The 19,394-nt window shown below is 44.7% G+C and overlaps 1 long non-coding RNA gene across 1 annotated transcript in view; it reads right to left on the bottom strand.

The window, feature by feature from the left end:
* Positions 1-2,303: 2,303 nt before the first annotated feature.
* The window catches only part of LOC141276727 (uncharacterized), an 82,214-nt gene continuing 65,123 nt past the window's right edge, over positions 2,304-19,394 (bottom strand). The window contains exon 3 of the long non-coding RNA XR_012326716.1: positions 2,304-2,433. This is a non-coding gene — a long non-coding RNA (uncharacterized lncRNA). The remainder of the gene's footprint in view (positions 2,434-19,394) is intronic.

Raw genomic sequence — 19,394 nt, 5'->3', positions numbered from 1 at the left:
AGCCCTGCTCCGGGAAGATCCCACATGCCGCAGAGCAACTAAGCCCGTGCGCCACAACAACTGAATTCCACACGCATAGAGCCCGTGCTCCGCAGCAAGAGAAGCCACCCAACGCAACCGCAACGAAGAGTAGCACCCGCTCACTGCAACTAGAGAAAGCCCGCGTGCAGCAACGGAGACCCAGTGCAGCCAAAAATATATAAATAAATTAATTAATTTTTTAGAAAAAGAAATCTCTTTAAAAATTCATTTTTCAGCTATTGATTCTTTCAGTGAAGATGCTCTATCTGAGAGGTAAAGAAATAACTTCTGAATAGCTTCTTATTCCACAGAACAGTTGGGTTAGAGTGAGTGCTGGGTGATCTAGGCAAGTGGGCAAGGATGCACATTTGTAATGTGAGATGTTAGCATCTTAGAACCCAGCCTTGTGACCTTGCCATCCCATTGCAGCACTCCCTTCACCCCACTACAGCATTTCCATCGTGCCAACAAAATGTGCCAGGGAGCTGGCTGCTCCTTCAATTAGAAGACACATCTTTTCTTGTTTCCTAGGAAGAACGATGATTTTCATGAAACACTCAGTACCCTTTGTACAATTCATTTATCCATGCAATCATGCATGCATCCATCCATTCATTCATTCAGGAGGGCTATTAGCTGACAGTTGATAGTAGGGCACGGAGGGTGAAGAGCTCTCCACCCAGGTTCAACCACAGCACTGCTGCTCACCCAATATTTGACCTTGGACAAGGCTCTCCTCCACCGACAGCAAAACAGCGATTTTTTTTAAAGCACCTTCTTCTGATGCTGTTTAAAGATTAATTACTAACACAATATTGTAAATCAACTATACTTCAACTTAAAAAAAAGAAGAGGAAGGCAGATATTCAAAGTACAAGAAAAAAAAGATGAATTACATAATGCACAGAAGCACTGAACACACCGCCAGGCACAAAGAAGCGTCAGCGAATGCCGCGCACTGCTATTCACGCTCTGAGCTGTGTGCAGGGTCTGGGCAAAGCCCAGCGGAGGTGCCAAGATGAAGGAGGACACACCCGCACCCACACCCTGGGGCCCAGACACATGTAAAATGCGATAAAACCACGAGAGTCTGCAGAGAAGGAGTTCAGAATGTGGACTGGCACTTGGAAGTCTCAGCAGCCAGGCATGCACAGTGTGGAGAGAAGAAACGCCAAGAACTGAGATCCTAGAAGACCCACTGGAGGCTTCCGGGGAACAGGAAGAACTTCTGGTGTGGGACAGGGAGTCGTGGAAGGGAATTCATGGTTTTGACACATGACCAGGCACTGTTTTGGCCACGTCCACAGATGCTGCCCCTTTCCATGGAAAGATAGATCGAGACCAGGGAGGGTAGCACCGTGAACGCCCACCAAGACCTGAGGACTTGATTTGGTGGGAAACGGGGCTGCTGATCACATTTCAGCAGAGGAGGGCAGTGATGTAACCAGCGCTGGGCTCCAGGAAGGGTAATCTGGCAGCAGTATGAAGGACAGGTGAGAAAGGAAAAGTCTGGAAGCAGGGAGACCAGGTGTGGCCTCACAGGGGTGCTCAAGGATGCATGATTAGAGGGGGGCTGGTTAAATAAATCCTAATCAGTTGTTCCTCTGTCTACCAGGTCATTCCCAGCAGCTTTCAAACATACTAGAATTTCCAACCTTGGCAGGTGGCAGTAGGGGGAGGCCCAGTGGGCTCAATAGAAAACACTTTAAAAGATCAATTAGGCAACAAATGAATTTTTTAAAAACATGAAGATGCACCTTTCTACTGGGAAACCTAACATCAATGATTCAGTTTCAAGAAAACAGTGTCAATTGTCCTAATGCTCTTGTGATTTGAATGTTATTGTAATTTTGTTTTTATTTAATGAATCACTTGGTTGGGTTTTAGGGTTGTAGAAGAGCTATCACCATAGAATTTGATACCTCTTTCTACATTGGTACATATGTGGTGTGATGATGATAAAGAAGTGTTAAGTCATCAAGCTCCGCCTTGATCCTACAACCTCTGCCTCTGTCCCTCCGCCCCATCCCGCTATTGTACTTTACAAGAAACCCACGGCCAGAGACGTCTGAACAGCACGGTCCAGCTCTCCACCTCCCATTTTCTGTGCCGTTCGTTCCAATGGAGCTTTCACTGCCAGGCTCTCCTCAAGGTCACCAGTGACTTCCAGGTCACTCAATCCCGTGCTCTGTCTCAGTCCTTATCCTGTTTGACCATCAGCAGCTTTTTACTTGATTGATTATCCCTCCTCCAGGCGTGCTTTCCCCACCTACCTGCTGCATCCTGTCTCTCCTCCTCCTTTCTCTCTGCTGCTCCTTCCGAGGAACACTGCTGGCCCCTCTGCATCCTCTTGATCTCTAAACCTTGGAGCACTCCGTCCTCGGGCACCTCTTCTCCATCGGTATACACTCCCTGGATGAGAACATCCATCATAGGCTGTTAGCTCCCACATTTATAACTCTAGTCCAGACTTCTGCCTGGGACTCCAGATTTGCATTTCCAACGGCCTGTTCATCCTCTCCACTTGCTTGTGTCATGTGCCTCTTGAACTCAAAATAGCCAAAACGGAACTCCTGATTTCTTCCCCTAAACCTTTTCTTCCTGAAATGTTCCCAACCCTAGGAAATGGCAACACTGTGCCTCCTGCTACTGGAACCAAAGCTTTGGAGTCATTCCTGTCTCTTCTCTTTCTCTACCAACCCTTGTCCAATGAGTCAGCAGATCCCATCAGATCTTCCTTCAAAAGTCACCCATGACCCAATCACTACTCGCTCACATCTGGGTCCAAGTCACCAGCATCGTCCTCCTGGATTATTGTAATAGCTTCCTCCTCCCCACTTGCTTCTGTCCTTGACCTTCCTATAATCTCTTAGCAACCCTTCAAAACTGTAAGTCAGATCAAGTCACCCTTCCAGTCAAAACCTTCCAAAGTCTTTCTATTTACACGGGGCAAAACCAGAGTCCTTACATTGGCCCTATGTGACCTGCCCCAGCCCCCCTCTGTATCTACTTCTCTCCCCCTTGCTTAGTCCATTCCAACCACATGGTCCTTCTAGCTGCCCTGGGACCACACCAGGGACACCTTCTGCCTCTGTGGTGTGCTGAGGCCAGCTCATGCCCCCTGGATCTGGCTCACAGGGGACAATTATGAGTATCCCTTGCCGACTCCACATCCAGTGACATCATGTTGGTGGCATAAAATCAGCTATGGTGGGTATGTTTATACAGTGGAAATCAGCCACTGTTGCAAGTAAAATCTCGTTTCGGAGAGCTGATTGTTAGTTACTCACAGCACAGCACTGCTGTGCCTAGAACAACCTGTCCTGCTTTGTCTCAACCCTTTGCTTCCTTCAGGTCTGTGCTCAAATGCATCCTTTCCAGGGGGTCCTCCCTGACCACACTATAGGAGATAGAGTAACCCCAGACACTCACTCCTCTCCTCCACACCCTATGTTAGGTTCTCCATCTGACATGCTATGTATTTAACAATTTGTTTTTTCTTCTAGAACATCAGCTCTATAACGACAAGGACTTTGTTTTGTTTGTCCTTTATCTCCAGCACCAAGAACAGTGCCTGGCATGTGGAAGGCACTCAAAAAGTATTTATTGAATGAATGAATAAACTCATTTTATGAATTATTCCACGCACCTGTGAACTTCTCAGCAATTATTCAATACATTGAAATATTACACAGTAGAAGAAAGAATAAAATAGATGCATCTATTATACGGACATAAAAAGACATCTAAGATTTAAATTTAAAGAGCAAGCTGTTAAACGTGTTATAAAATAATGTACGTATGGGTATGAACATATGTATATACTTACAAAAATACCTCAAAGAATGTAGAAGTCTTCCACACTTTATGTACTTTGAGATTTTCTAAACAAGTAGCATTTGTAAATCAACTATACTTCAATAACACTTTAAATATAAAAAATAAAACAGTGAGCATGCATCACTTTTGATACATTTCAAATCTAGAAGAGCAAAAAGTGAAAAGTCTCTGTGTTGTGAGCTTCATGAGGAGAGATCGGAGTCATGTTCATTGGACATCTTTAGTGTCTAGAAACTTCCTGGCAAACAGTGGGTGCTCGAAAACGCTAAGGAATCGTTGAGTTCAAGAGAGAGCTAACACAAGCCTGAACTCAGAAGCATGGGGGTGGGGGGCAGTGTGATGTCTAAACTGGCAGCATCAGGAGTATGTGAACGAACACATAGAGCTCTGGGAGCCAGGGAACAGGGAGAGGCAGAGATGTGGTCACTTATTCGCACATACTGCCTGAGTGCCACCTTCGTGCCAGGCACCGTGCTGTATCTGGGGACAAAGTGATGAACAATGCATGGTCGACCAGACCCTAAGTGTTTCAGCATCACGAGCTGAAGCATAGAACCTGGGAGGAGAACCGGGCTTGGGAAGGAAAGCAAGGAGCCCCCTGAAGAAGTGTTGCACCTGCAAAGAAGTCCCAAGCCACAAACCCAGGAAGGCAGCCAGCACTCAGAGCTGGACTCTATGTGTTTGGCCTCAGGTGACCTCCCCACTCTTGGGCCCTTACTCACCAGGACTTACTGCTTAGACTTAACATTGACAAACCAACCACCATACTGAATCCCAATTTGGGGTGCAAGACCATTAACTTGGAAATGCCTCTCTTACCAGCCTAGTAATGTGCCATGAGAAATGGACAGAATTAGACCTAGAAGATGATGCCTTTCTTCTTCGGAAATCAACTTGACCTGTATCTGTGATGATACCCTATTATACACACCATTATCTACACGTTCAATCTAAGAGACATTTCTCTTCTATTTTAAGGAATTGTGATAACTCGTTATGGAAAGAAAAAAAAAGATCAGGCACACTTCATTATATGTTTTCCCTCGATTAGGCAGAGATCTCAGTGGATTAGTATTCAAAAAGATACAGGTCTTTCCTCTGACCTGGATTTTCACTGGGGTTTCTCAATATCACGTAGTGAATATCAAGGTAAAGTTAACAGTATATGGTAAACAAACACATGCATAACTGCATTTTAAAGTTTTCCCAAGCCAACCGCTTCAGCCATAATTACTTGATAAAAATAAATAACTTCCCTCTACTGTTTTTAATGATTTTCTTTCTAGAAATGTGATGGGCACGATAGAAAAATTCTTAAGATTGGTATAACAAGCTTGCTTTTGCAACTCAGCAGGTCATTTGACCTCTACTGCTTATTTCCTCATCTGTAAAAATGGTTAGAATGATAATCACTTCACAATGCTGTCATGAAGGTTAATAATGTACTTTACAAAATCATTATGACATATTCCAGCAAGAGCAATTATTACTTGTATTCATTTGTTAAGTAAAAGAGCTTTAGTTGTTCAGACATATTATTAAAAATAATTGTGTCTTAAGCTTGTGTGACTACTAATTATGTACATTTTCCTGCAACTCCTGCTAAATAACCAGCTTTTTAAAAAAATCCAACATGCAAATCACATTTATTTTCCCAAATGGCCTTAGCCCTCATGATCACTTCTGCTCCCCAAATATAAAATCCCTCCTTCCATTGTGGGAACATCCCTAACACGACCCTCATATTTCCCACAAGTGTGGTCAATTTTCAGATATTTGGTGTTCTTTAGGGAAAAGACTGCATAAATAAAAGACAAAGGCAAGAACTTATCAAACAAAAGCACAGAAGTCTCCTCATGAACCACGTCTCCATGGGTTACTTGGTGAGTAATTGAAGCTGGTTTAAGAACCTGGATTCCACAGAAGTAGGTTTTTTTCTCACCCTGTGCCAAAGAGCTCCACTCATGCAGTTCTGTCTTAAAGCAGAGGAGCCCAACGCTGGTACAGCAGGCAGCAAAGCAGAGTGAAGAGGCTTTGGGCCATATCATGTCGTCAGTACTGGGGGACGTGGGGATGATGGCGGAAGGATGGTGAGGCTTTGGTCCTTCTGGTAACTTAATTCCCACTCAGTGTTTTGGAAGAATGAGCGTTGAGCTCCGCACAAACACTGGCTTCTTTTTCTTCCTTATTAATTTCCCCCACACTTGCCTTCCTTCCATTTCCTGCTCTCCTCCCTCCAGAATGTTTATCCTCCAACATCCCAGTGGTTCAGAGAAGAATTGGAGGCTGGTATGGAGGAAGCCATGGGGAGGAGGGGCAGGTGCTGATGAATCTTGAGTTGTTCCCATCATTCTGACATCTCCATTTCATTGTTGTGGGTATTTTCAGATTTCATCCATCTTCCCACTGAGATCTCAGTTTGCACCCGAGTTTCTCTTCTGAAGAGGTTGCAGGGCATTTGTGTTTTAAGGTGTTTAAATTACCTACACTTTAGCAAAACATTTGTCTTTAAAAGTGACCCTCTTGTCCGTGGCCTTCATACTAAATGAAGGTCAGGATTAAAACTCAACTCTTTCTGTCAGCTCTTTCTTTAATGAGAAAAACAAAATTGGGTCTGAAGTAGATTAAAAAACTCATTTGATGTCACTCGAGGTGAAGCTGAAACATGAGGCATCACTAGAAGTAAATACGCGTGTTTCACCATTTAAATGTCTTAAGCGTTCAAATCACTTAGCATTTGGTGACACATTGTCCCTGGGACTCTGTCCCACAGACTGGAAGCTGAATGTCTCAGACCTGCTGTTACTTCTTCCATCCTTCCCAGAATATACAGAAACCCAGGATGTGGGACCTTTGGAAATATCCACAAATTCCCAAACTTTCACAGCTCGAGAATAATCTGGGTTATCTGCGACACATGCACCTTCCCAGGCTGCTCCCTCAGAAAGCCTCCTTCATTAGACCTTCATTAGGTCTGGGGACAGGAGGCAGGCGTCTGAATTCAAATATTTAACAAGTTCCGCATGTGATGCTGATACAAGTAGCCCATGGAAAACACTTTAAAAATACTTAATAGTAGGGTGGCATTTTCCACTTAGGGTGCTCTTCACCCACCCTGCAGGCTTTGACGTGATCAGTGCCTTAGAAACACTCCACACTTGTGATAGATTTGTAAAGAAAACAAACCCACCAGAAAGGGAACTCAATAGTATCGGCCCCTTCCAGGTCTTACACGTGACTGTGATCTTCCTTGCCTCATATCTCATTACATAGGACTTGACATATTAGATTAATATCACACACTTCTATTTATTTCACCCACACACAAATTCCCTGCCAGCACTTCAGAACAGAAGTGAACTAATTTTAGTACATTTTTCGTGGTGAATTTAGGGGACTTGTGGGCTGTTTCAGAAAGTCTGGGAAAGGGCAATAATCAGCAGCTCCACAACACAGTCTAGGTGAAGCAGAATTTTGGGAACAACCACGCCTAAAATCCTGCGGGTTCATGGCTCAAAAAATGGGGAAACTTCTTGCTTAGGGGCTGGAAAGTTTCCCAAGTGGATATGACCGCCACTAACTCCAACATCAAACCAGTGACACAATTGATAGTTGCAGAAAAGGTCACTTGAAATATATTGAATTTAACAAAACGTTGGCTGTGCTTTACCTTTGTTAGTGTTTCTTGAGCATGATATTAATGGAATACATTCCCGTCAGGGACCCAGAGGGACTTGCGCTCAAATCTTTGCTTTGTCCCTGACTCACTGTTGGGATGCCCGAGGCTGTGGATTCCAATCAGGAGTCTTTACATTTGTTTCCCAAAGTGGCTCCTGCTCTTGACATTTCCTAAAAGGAAGTGAGTGTCCACATGGGATGGTTGGTTGCAATACAGGAAGGTTGTGCAGTTTTGAAAAGCCCATCAGAGTTGCCTCTTGTCTGAAACTTCCCTGGTACTGTTGACAAAGGATCTAAAAGGAGGAGAAATTAACATCTTGGCTCTTAACCAGCTACATCTCGAAATGAAGATACACAGACACTGAATTGGCTTCTGCTACAGCTGCTCCTTTATACACACACTCCTTCTCTCTTAACAAGAAGGAATCCCTGCTGCTCTTTCTGAATGCCAGGACCACCTTGATCTGGGGTTCCATGAGTTCTTGTTCCTCTTATGAGGATGACAATCATTCTTTAAAGAACATGCCAAGAGATCAAACATCTGTGTAGTACTTCACTAAAATCAAAGTGCCGACTCCTGGGGGCATGAAATACACTTTTCGTGATTCCTACTGACAACACTCTGACTAGATGATTTTATCCTGCGATCCTGGTAGATAGGCTAGATGAGAAGCTCCTGGAAGCATAACGGAGGGGCCGTATGCCATCTGCTCAACAGAAACAACCCCCATGAAAGGCGTAGGGCTTGAGTGCATTTGCCTGCAAGCTGAACCTCTCCAAGTGGGATTTCACTACACCACTGTTAATCCCACTTACATCATCTATTGCTTGAGGCTTTCTAGAGACAGTGTAATCTAGCAAGAAACGGTTCTGGGTATTGAATGTGACCCCAGTACCACTGATGTCAACCTCAGCCTTGGCACCCAAGAGCCTCCTCCTGCAGCTAATGGATCTTCCACACACCTGTGCTCAGCCAGGTTGACAGGTGTGCAGCATACACAGGCGATTCACTTGGTTTCGGGGCACACACTCCAAGGTTATAAGGAAAAGGGGTAAGGAGATGCAGAAAGCTGGCCTGTGTGGGATGGTAGCAAACTTCGAAGGGCAGCTCGTCCAGAAGGATCTGCAGCTAGAGAGCTGCATCCAATGCTGCCGGCACAGTGGCAGCCCTGAGCTGCCAGATTTTCTGGTTTTTCAAAAGAAGCCAGATATTTGTTTTTTTAGGTGAAAGCCACGGAATATTTTTCTTAATTAACTTCATGAACGCATGTAATTTAAGAATCAAGGCTTAGAAACTATGGAGATGGTAAAAAGACTCGTTGCCAGGGGTTGGAGGGAGGGGGAGGGGATGAATAGCCTCTGAGGATTTTTAGGGAGTGAAAATACTCTGGATGATATTATAATGGGGGACATACGTCATTATGATACATTCGTCCAAATGCACAACACCAAGAGTGAACCCTAATGGAAATTACGGACTCTGGGTGATAACAATGTGTCAGTGTAGGCTCATCAGTTGTAACAAATGTACCACCTGGTGGGGGCGTTAATAGTGAGGGAGGCTGTGCACATGTGGGGCAGGAGCTATATGGGAAATCTCTGTACCTTCCCCTTGTTCACAATTTTGCTGTGAACCTAAGGGTTCTAAAGATCCAAGCTAAAGAGCAAAGAAAAACTGGGGGAAAAAAATCAAAGGCTTATAGAACCAGTGGCCCCTGCCCCATCTCTGTCCAGTCACCATCCTCAGTCACCGCTTTCAAATGCTTTTTATTTCTTCACTATTACTAAAAAGTATGGTTATTCTGCTCTTCGTTAGCTTATTCTAAGCATTGCCTATTTATTTCCTGCATTCACTGAGGCTGATAATTTTTAGCTCTTACTGCACCGACCCTCCCAACACAGTCACAGCCCCTGTTCAGTGACCTCGGTCTCACCAGCTTCCTAGTCCTGCTCTCACCCTGGGGCGTCCCTGTGCCCCTCTCCTGAGTTGGGACCCCTGGTTTCTGGATTCCATAGTTTTCTCAGTTGTCATTTTGTTGAGATATATTTCTGGTAGTTTCCTAAAAAGGCTGCTTGGGAAGTAAATTTTTGGAGACTTCACACATTTGAAAGGTCTTTATTCTACTCACATCTGACTGGAATTTGGCTGGTATAGATTTCTGCCTGGAAAACTGTTTTCCTTCAGATTTTGAAGGCATCTCTTCATGTCTTCCCATTTCCAGAGGTGCATTGGATAAATCTGACACTGATTCATGTTCCTCTGAAGCAGGCTGCGTCCTGCTTCTCTCTCTGCGATGTTAGGCTCTCCTTTTCATGCATGGTGTTCGGACATTTCATGGCAACAAACGGAGGTGTCAGGGAGACCTCCTGGGCCTCAAACCCTGCAATGTCGCTCATAAACTGGGTGATCTCGGACATGTGACTTGACCTCACTGTGCCTCTGTAAAACCGGGATGAGTGCCCTTCATGTAGAGTGCATGTGCCGAGTAATGAGATAATACATCAAAACCCTTCAAACAGGGACTTCCCGGGTGGCGCAGTGGTTAAGAATCCGCCTGCCAATGTAGGGGACATGGGTTTGATCCCTGGTCTGGGAAGACCCCACATGCCGTGGAGTGACTAAGCCCACGAGCCACAACTACTGAGCCCATGCACCACAACTACTGAAGCCCACGCACTCTAGGGCCCGCGTGCCACAACTATGAAGCCTGCATGCTGCAACTACTGAAGCCTGCGCACCTAGAGCCCATGCTCCACAGCAAGAGAAGTCACCACAATGAGAAGCCCGTGCACCGCAATGAAGATTAGCCCCTGCTCACCACAGCTAGAGAAAGTCCACGTGCAGCAACGAAGACCCAACACAGCCAAAAATAAAATTAAAAAAAAAACAAAAACCACAGTTCTTGGCATGTAGTGAGCAACCACTGAATATTGGGGGTTTTGACTTTTGATACTACATTTCTTTGTTCTAGTTTGGCTTTTTCTTGCAGTGGTTTGTGTCCTTCCATCCTGTTACTTGAACTGCATCTTGGTAATTTCCTCCCTCCATCTTCTCTCCTCTGTCTTGGAAATCCCATCAGTCAGACATTGGATTCCTAGACTCATCCTTTCCTGCTCCCATTCTTTCCTACTTCCCATTTCTCTTTCTTTTTAATTATGATTCTATTTTCTGAGATATTTCCTGGACCTTTGTTGCCCAATTCTGTTGAGTTTACTGATGGCTACCATATGTCAGTTTCCAAGAGCTCATTCTATGTCCCTGATGGTTCCTTCCCCGTTGGCATTCTGATCTTGGTTTCTGGATGCAATGTGTCTTCTTATCTCTCTGGGAATAATAAGTAAACGTTGAAATTGTTTTCTGAGTCCCACGATGGCGTTTCCTCAGGATTTCTTCCCCTTGCACGTGTTTGCTTTGTTCTCTCGCTTTCAAGCGCAGGATTTCCTCCTCAAAGTTCTGGCCATCTTTGGCTCTTCATTCATACCCAGGAGGGAGACCTGAAAAGGCTGTGCCTGTGGGCTGTGCTTGTGGACTGGTGACCTTCACCTCATGGGATCCAGGGTCTTTTCTCCATAGCTCTGCCCACGTCCCTAGAGTGGAATCCTCCAGTCCCACCTGGGGACAGTGTCTGGCTGCAGCATTCCAGACAGGGTGGGGGCAAGAGCCGGGTGTCCAGGCTCAGGAAATCCTGCTCACCACAGCTAGAGAAAGTCCACGTGCAGTGCATTTTTTCCACGAAATCCTCTATATTTAGCCCTGCACTTCACCCCCGCCTTCTGCAGCCCAGATAGTCCCCATCTCAGTTTCTTTAGAGAATGAATTTCCTAGATGCATATGAGGCCAGCTGCTCTGGTACAGACTTTCTATCAGTCCCACTGTCCACCCTGCCGTCCTCACAGCCTGGGGTCTCCTGGCCCTGCCAGGCACTTTAGCTACTTCTCCCCAGCATCGAGAAGGAGTCAGTTTCCACTCCTTCTGACTCCAGGGGAAAGAATTCTGATTTTTAAAGGTAACTAATTCCAATTTTACTCTATTCATTAGGACAGGTTAGGAGGCAAAAGATGCATGCAGGAGTTATAAGCAGCCCTTTGGCCAGTCGTTAACCTAGGATACCCTACTTCAGCCCACGTATAATAAGAATGACCTGCGATGTTGTTAAAAACCCAGATTCCTATCCCACCTCAGACCCACCAAACCAGGAGCCCTGTGGGTGGGACCACTCCGAGAAGAACCAACTGGGAGCCACGTCTGCTTCCCTGGATGCACAGCTCGGCCTCCTGGTGGGTCGCTGCTAGTCTCTGGCCACTCAGCAAGTATGTACTGCATGTGCACTTGACACTGGCCTCACTGGGTGTTTCTCCTGCATTGTGATCTGTAAGGCAGAGCCCAGAGATGCACTGATCTCATCGCGGCAGGCAGCGGGGTCTAGTCGACGTTCTGCTTGACCCTGCCCCGGGAGCACGTTTTGGTAGGAGCAAAGGTAAACTCCATTTGCAATGGCTCCCTTTGTGTAGGTGAATGCATGGACCGGTGCATATTTGAAGGGGGTCCTGTTGAAGACCACACAGCTAGAGGAATGGGCTGTGCCACTCGATAGAGCATTCTCTCGGGAACATGACATTGAGTTATCATTTCCAAGAGAAGAGGGCTGCAGTGAAAAGTGGAAGATGGAAGATGTGCTCTCTGATGTAAGGCAAATGCGTCAGGCCACAAAAGAAGCTTAGAGTTGGCTTAGGACCTCCAAGAGGCTGGGACCTAGGGAGGGGGATGGAAAGGAGAAGCAGCAGAGAAGGACTGCCAAAGGGAAGACTCAGCATCACGTGGCAGGGGACCCTGGCTGCTGCCCCATCTCCTTGGGTTGGCGGGTGCCTGCAACACCCCTTTGGACGTGCAGACCTGAGGACCAGAGAGGCTTCTCAGGTTGTCCCGAGAGGTCCTGCTGTGTCGTCAGCTAACATTCCTATAGGACCCCAGCATGGCCTGAAGGAATAAGCACAGACCAGTAGGTTTGGCTCTAGAAGAACCAATGCCTTCCCTCCTCTGTGAGTCAGTCTCCTCGTCTAATGAACGGTGTCTCACCATCTACTGAAGTGTCTGTGCGCCTCCACAGGTCTACACTCAGCCATCCTTCCAAGGGCAACTGTCTTTTCTCCCTACAGTGTGTCTGTCGGCCTGAGGACACAGACTGTCTTCATCATCTCTTGTATGCAGCACTTGCCACTGTGTGGCCCTTCATAAGTGCTCTGTAAATGGCTTTACTGACACTTTAATTAATTACTCTTCGCCAGATATGACTTAAACTGGCTGCTCTCCATTCAGCTTTTCCCCTTGACTCGATGCCATTAGAGGTGCCCCGTTGGGAGGCCATTTCAGATCATAGGAAATATGCCATCAACAGGCCTTGCAGTCACAAAAATGCAGAAACGGGAGGTTAATCACGTCTTTTATTAGGTGTGAGACGATATTTGAGGCTGAGTGTTTATGGGAAGAAGAAGAAAAACACAGGTTGCTTTTTAAAGAAGTGGAATGTATGTTCCGCAGAAATTCACAAGAGCAAAGTGTGATTTGGAAAGTGTCGAGGTTGGCTTGAAATAATAGAACACGAGTGTGTGTATGTGTCGTGTGTGTGTCTGTACAAGAGAAAGAGATTGCGTCAAGCAAGAAAGACAGAAAACATATCCTTCTCTAGATGAATTGACTCCTTTAATATGACGGGTGAACGAGCCTCTCCACGTTTGCTGTCACTCCTTGTCTAGAATTTGAGCGCTATAAACATGGGAAGGGGGACCTTAGAAGCTGCTTTGGTTACGATCGAATATTTTTCAATCGAGAGGGTGGATGATGAGTCTCCGGATGTGTCACGTTTTTATCATGAAGCGGGGAGCGCACTTCTGTGTCCATCACCATGGTTGCCCAGATGCCCTAACTCTAGGACCACACAGGCTGGAAGGCTACTGGCTGCCTCTGTTGTGAGTAGGACCAGCCCTCCCTCGCCAGGAGCTCCACAACCCCAGACCCACTCTTTCATAGCCATCCTTCTCAGCATTAAAACTGTTCCTCTTCAAAATCTCTCTACTGAAGTAAACTGGGGCTACTGAGGCAATCCCTACTAAGTTAAAAGTTAAAATGCACAGCGACTCCACGCAGTCAAGGATATTTGTGAGAAGGTGTTCATTACAGTCTTGTTTGTAACGGCAAAAAATTGCAGACCTCCTAAAAGTCCCCCAATAAAAATTGGCCAATAAACTATGATACCCCCAAGCTATGGAACTCTGCACAGCAGTTAAAATGAATGAGGTACCTGCTGTCTCTACTTACTTGGAAAGGCACCCATGCTGGATTATTAGGGGAAGACCACTACAGACAGAATATATACACAACTTTGTTAAAAAATTAAGATGTCTACCAATATATAATACATGGGTATATGTCTCTATGTGCACAGAAAAAGTTCTGGAAGGGTACACACTAAACTAAGAACAATGGTTACCCCGGAGAATGTAATTGGTAGGGAGGGAATGATAAAGAAGGTGATTCTCATTTTCTTTTTTTTTTTGTTTAGAATGGGCTGATTTTGTAATTTTAAAAAAATCCTCAGCCCCTTATTAAAATAGAGATCTCTACTGGAAGAGTCATCCCGTGCTGAGGTCCAGTAGCTTGGTTGGAACCTGGGTGGGTTATGGGAGGGAGCATTTATGTTACAGTCCGCTGAGAACTGGCCCAAGGATTTTCACAGGGAAGGGGCTGTCAGAGCCCAGACAGAATGCACATGGTGGAGATGCCCTGTCCATGGCAATTCCCCATCTACAGACCAAAGATACGTGTCAAAAGAGGGATTTGTGGAGCGCTGCCCTTTCCTGGATGGATAATGACGCCCCACTGGCAGCTCCAGTCCTCCTGCAAACTGTCTCCACCACAGGATTTCCTTTCGCAAAGATGCTGCCCGTGCACATGAAGACCGACGGACTAAATTATAAATGCACTGGCCTGTTATCCATCTCACGTTCTCCCTTCCCTAACGTTCCAGATCACTTTGTATCTTTAAATAGCAGCATCTCTACTTGGTCAGAAGAATTTAAAACCGGTCCCATTTGGAACAGATACACGTATAACTGAATCACTTTGCCGTACACCCTAAACGAACGCAACGTTGTTAATCGACTATCCTCCAATATAAAATAAAAAGTTTAAAAAAATAAATAAATTAGAAATAAATACATAAACCAGTCACATTTGGGCAGTTCGATACAGAGATAACAGTAGTTCCCATGACATAAAGAAATCTTTGGCATTCCCCATCCCGAGCTATAGCTCCCCTTCTAGATGATTTAGGAGCCGACTGACAGCAAAACACTGCCTTTTACTGAAATCAACAAGGGCTGGGGGGCCTAGGATTTTGCTCGAGATCCCAAGCAATCTGCTGACCTTTCTCCAACACCACTTCTTATATTTTAGTGTCAGAATCAGTTGAATGAGGCGCTCTAAAGAGTGCAACTGAATCCATTGTGCTTTGCGAAAAAGCAGCCTCAGCCGTCCTCATTCATCAAGGTTAGATGGAAGGGGCAATGCCTTAAAAGGGGGTCGTTTTTTTTCAACGGCGATATGCCAGCGAAGCACATAAGGATTCTGTAACGTGCTGCAACCACTGTGATTTATCCGCGTAAGGCAATGAAGGCAATGCCTGAGCCAAAAGAGAAAGTAAATCTCAGAGAAATCACGTTTCTCTGTCGAGAAAGTGGATGGGCCATTTGTCCTGGAGGTACCAACCACTTAAGAGTTGCAGTGCCCTCTGGTGGTGGTTGTTTTTTCCTGCATTGCGCCATTGCACGTTTCTGTTTTGCCCCACGGAAGGCCAAGGCGACGCCATCAGCGGATGGCGTGCGGGAATGGGAGGAGCAGAGGAAGAGAGAATCTGAAATTGAAAGGAAAGCAATCGACACCTAGAACAAGGAGACACTTAGAACTATGAGAAGAATGACTGCTGGGTGCAGGTCTGGTTCCCCGGTGTCACGCTGAGAGTTGGCACCTGACAGAAGAGGCAATAGGTGCTTTGAAGCTCTGGTGGACCCTCTCCAGATCTGCTGAAAAATAGGGTGAAATGCCCAGCGGTGGAGAAAAGCAGCACTGCCCAGTGGAAGAACACAGACCTGGCTGTCAAAGAAACTGCGGGGCCAGTTCAGCCACTTGCTGGTTAAGGGACACAGGGCAAGTCATTTGTCTTCCACAGTTTGTTCATCTGTGAAATGGGAGAAAGAAGCCCTACCCCCTGAGTCACTGTCCAAACAAACAAGACAGTATGCATGACGGCTTAGTAGAGGGTAGGCAGTCCCTCGGTGGCAACTGTCACAAAAGTGTTGCCACCCCACACCTTGTTTTAGGTTCTTTACGTAACTTAATTAAACTAGGGGAGATAATGGACATTTTAATTTTATGTTATTGACGTATAGTTGATGTGTAATATTATGTGAATTCTTGGTGTACAAACTAGTGATTCACAAGTTTTAAGGGTTATACTCCATTTATAGTTATTATAAAATACCAGCTATATTCCCTGTGTTGTCCAATATATCTCTGCAGCTTATTTTATACCTAATATTTTGTACCTCTTAATCCTCTACCCCTATCTTGCCCCTCCCCACTTCCCTCTCCCCACTGGTAACCACTAGTTTGTTCTGTATATCTGTGAGTCCGTTTCTTTTTTGTTATATTCACTAGTTTGTTATATTTTTCAGATTCCACATGTAAGTGATATCATACAGTATTTGTCTTTCTCTGTCTGACCTGTTTCACTTAGCATAATACCCTCCAGGTTATCCATGTTGTTACGAGTGGCAAAATTTCATTCTTATATTGCTGGGTAGTATTCCAGTATGTGCCACATCTTCTTTACCTATTCATCTGTTGATGGACACTTAGGATGCTTCCATATCTTGGCAACTGTACATAATGCTGCTATGAACATTGGGATGCATGTATCTTTTCCAATTAGTGTTTTCATTTTTTTCAGGTATATACCCAGGAGTAGAATTGCTGGGTCATATGGTAGTTCTATATTTAGTTTTCTGAGGACCATCCATACTGCTTTCCATACTGGCTGCACCAATTTACACTCCCACCAGCAGTGCACGAGGCTTCCCTTCTCTCCACCTCCTCGCCGACATGACAATAGACATCTTAAAATCACACACGTGTGTAATAAAGTCATGCCCCCTTTCCTCTAAAGATGAGGTCTGAAAATATGAAGAATCTGATACAAACCATCTTGCGTGTTCTTTACTTTTCCCTTCTCAATTCCTCCACTGCTTGTTGGATCTCCCTCTAAAATTAACAGGCCTCGATAGCTCTTTTTAAAAACCTCCCACAAATTACTCTCAAGTCAAAGAATTCCTGTGTTAGACAACCCTTCTTGCTCAAGTTGATCGAAAGTATTTCAAGGAATCAAGGTCATCAACAATGCGCCCACTAACTTTAAGTTGCAAACAGGCAAGTGTTCTGAGTCATCCCCTGACCACTGAGCTTATGTGTATAAAATGTTCTGCTAATATCACAGGAAACATGCCAATGGTCTGTATCTTGATTGGGTGGTAGTTATACGAATCTACACAATAATAACTGCATAGAACTACACACACACACACAAATGAGTGAAGTCTGACTAATTCTGTGGGTGGCACTAATATCAATTTCCTGGTTGTGATATTGTACTCTAGTTGTACGAGATGTTACCCTTGGGGGAGACTGGGCGAAGAGTATGTGAGGCTTCCTTGTACCTTTTTTGCAATTAACTTTGACCCTATAATTATTTAAGAATAAAAAGTCAAAATAATAACATACCAGTGAGTTTGCTCTAACCCACAATTACTGGTAGGCATAGTAAGCATTATACTTCGAGGCAATAAGACATTAAGAGTAGGCCATGAAAAAAAATTATGATCACTTACTCTACTTTTTCATATTCAAGTATAATATTTCGTTTTCCTCCAGCATCTACCAAATTTCCTCAATTTTAAGTTTCTGTGTTTTTATATTTTAACCTCCTTAAGATCAGGATGAGTCTTATAATGGATAGCATGTCATAGCTTAATTAGCAGCATTTTTCTTTCTTATTGGTAGATAAAATAATGGTGCACTTTCAACTATTGGCACCCGAGAGTCGATGAAATGTCATGAAGAAGACAGTCATTTGTGATATTTACCGAATATCACCTGCTCTCCTCCAGGACACATGGTAGGATTGCGCTTATCTGCCCTCTGAAAAGTCGGTGCGACTGTGGGATTGACTTTGGCCAATAAAATGTGAACAGAAATGATGCCCCTTCCAGAAGAAAGTCTTTAAGTGCCTGTGAGCCATATGTCCTTTTGCTGCCACTATGACCGCGAATGTTCTAGTTGCTGGGGTCTTTGTCAGCCTGTGTCCCGGAAGGAAGGAAGTATGCAGAAGAGCCCAGGTACCGACAATAAACATGAAGCATGAGGTAAAAACTAAATCTTTATCATCCTAAGCCACAAAGATGTAGGAGATGTTGTTACTACAGCATAACTTAGCTGATCCTGACTAACGGTGTGATGGTCAGTGTGGGCCACGCTGTCTTATACAGTCAGTTTTCATTGTTTGCAGTAGTTATGTTCTATAAAGTTGCCGTGAACACTGAACTAGGGAATACTGAGTCATTGCCCCTAAAGGAAATACAAGGTTAGGTTCCTATGAGCCTCTGGTCACATTTTCATCTACTGATCAATATAGGACCTTGGTTTATGTGTGTCTCTGTTTAAAGACACCTTATGTAATATGTACTGTTAACTCTTTAACATTGAACTCAGGGCCAACAGCACCATAACTCATGCTAAAATAAAACTTATCTAACACGTGTATTTTCTCCATGAGGCACATCCCAGCCTTCTTGTGCTCAGAAACACTGGATAGCACTTCTGTGTGATATGTGGGGGTCACTTTAAACAGTAAAATCATCAGACAAAAGCACAGAATTAAAGCTAAAAGTGTGGCACTAAATAAACTGCATCAAGGACCCTGGTTTATGGTCTGAGAGCCGGACAAGGAGGGCAGAGGGTCCCCTTGTTTGACCTCAGCTGGGAACGTGCACACTGAGCCACAGAATTCAAGCCACTCTGTGCACACGCTTGTCCACAACTGGCCACAGGTGTGCAGTGAGTATTGACTGGAGGTGACAAAAAGATCTTAGTGACTAGGTGAATTCACAAATACTGAATCCGTGAATAATGAGGATCAACTATACCAGCAGTTCACCAGCTAGGGCCCGTGGACCCCGGAGTTTGCTAATGCGCTTTCGGAGAGTCTGTGAAAGTAAAACAGTTTACACAATACCACCAAGATGATATGCGCCCTTTTCTCTGTATGGACATTTGCACAGATGGTGCAAACAATGATGGATCAAACTGCAGGTGCCGTAATAACCAACGAAGGCGTGCCACTAAATCGCACCAGTCGCCATCATGTTCTTTACTGCCCTGTGCTCATTGGAAGAAAAAAAAAAGCTAGTTTCACTCAAGAATGTTCTTGATGAAGCAGTAAAAGTTATTCATTTTATTTTGTCTTCACCTATGAGAACATGTCTCTATATATCCCTGTGACAAAGTTGGGAAATACACACAAAATACTTCCGCTGGACTCCACAGGACGATATTGTCCTGAAGAAAAGTTCTTGTGCAGTTATTGAGTTGTGCACTGAACTAGGTATTTTTTCACGGAATTCCGTTTCTACTCGAATGAACCTCTGACAAACTATGGTTGTTCAGACTTGGATAACTAACAGACGTTTTCTCAGGAGTGAATGAAGTAAGTCTGTCACTTCAAGGAAAACAACTGTTATTTGTTGCC

Source organism: Tursiops truncatus, chromosome 16 (genome assembly GCF_011762595.2).
Source record: "Tursiops truncatus isolate mTurTru1 chromosome 16, mTurTru1.mat.Y, whole genome shotgun sequence".
NCBI classification, from domain to species: Eukaryota; Metazoa; Chordata; class Mammalia; order Artiodactyla; family Delphinidae; genus Tursiops; species Tursiops truncatus.
This window is presented reverse-complemented; position numbering and strand designations above follow the sequence as displayed.